General features: G+C 39.5%; 1 non-coding gene across 1 annotated transcript; it reads left to right on the forward strand.

The window, feature by feature from the left end:
- The first annotated feature begins 426 nt into the window (after positions 1 to 426).
- LOC111814923 lies at positions 427 to 490 on the forward strand. The gene has a single exon (XR_002819775.1). It is a non-coding gene; the product is annotated as a small nucleolar RNA SNORD43 (small nucleolar RNA).
- The last annotated feature ends 506 nt before the right edge of the window (positions 491 to 996 follow it).

Below are 996 nucleotides of genomic sequence, written 5' to 3' on the forward strand. Positions count from 1 at the left end.
TGGGTTACAAGTTAATTCTAAATGAGAACCCCAGTTATTTTTCTGAGCAGCATGATAAGGAAGATTGATTATATTGATATACTTATCAAACATATAGTTCACGTGTTGGTCATATATGGTTAACTCCCAGTTGTATCTAGGAGAAGTCACTCTGTGTGGGACAAGTTTCACTCTGAAAGTTAATTGGATGCTTGACTACAATGTCTTCATAAGCACAAAGCTATTTTCTACTCTGTAAGCTCAGCTCCTGGGATATACAAGTTTTACTCTAGAAAGTTTTGATCAGTACTATAAATCACATGTATTTAATAGTAGAAATTTTGCCTTTAAACTGTACATTTATAGGCACATGATGAGGATGTGGTTACTAAAATTCTTCACCTGAGTTACAGTATGCATAGCAAATCAGCATCAAGAGTAACTTCATACAGATGATGAACTTATTGACGGGCAGACAGAGACTGTGTGCTGATTGTCAAGTCCTGATTTGCAGGAAAAAAAAAGGGAAAAAGGAAAAGAAAACAAAAGGAAAAAAAAAGAAGAAAAGAAAGGGAAAAAAAGAGTTTGTTTTCCCTATTTTTATTTTTATTTTTATTAGTACATGTTTGTGGTACACAGCGATTATTATGGGGACTTAGGGTGTGTACATAACACATCTGAATTCTTTTGCCATCCCATTGCACTCCCCTCCCTGCCTCCCCTCTCCACTCCTAGTCCCCTCTTTCTGTGGGGAGCGGCTGAAGCTAGAGATCAATCATACTTGCGAGGCTAAGAGAAAGCAGACCGTGAGCCATGTAGAGCTATCCAGATAAGCCACCTCAGCAAGTGGTTCCAGTTCATGAACAAGTTGCTGGGCAGAAGTTGAAATTGATGGTAACCTCCCCAGTATACACATAAACACTCTGTGGTCCTTGGCCAGTTCCTTTCCTCCCAGCCAGAGAGAGGGTTCCATCTGACCTCAGCTTTCTGTGTCTTTTATTTCTCCATCCTCTCATC

The sequence above is a fragment of the Octodon degus genome, unplaced genomic scaffold (assembly GCF_000260255.1).
Source record: "Octodon degus isolate 3935 unplaced genomic scaffold, OctDeg1.0 scaffold01908, whole genome shotgun sequence".
Lineage (NCBI taxonomy): Eukaryota > Metazoa > Chordata > Mammalia > Rodentia > Octodontidae > Octodon > Octodon degus.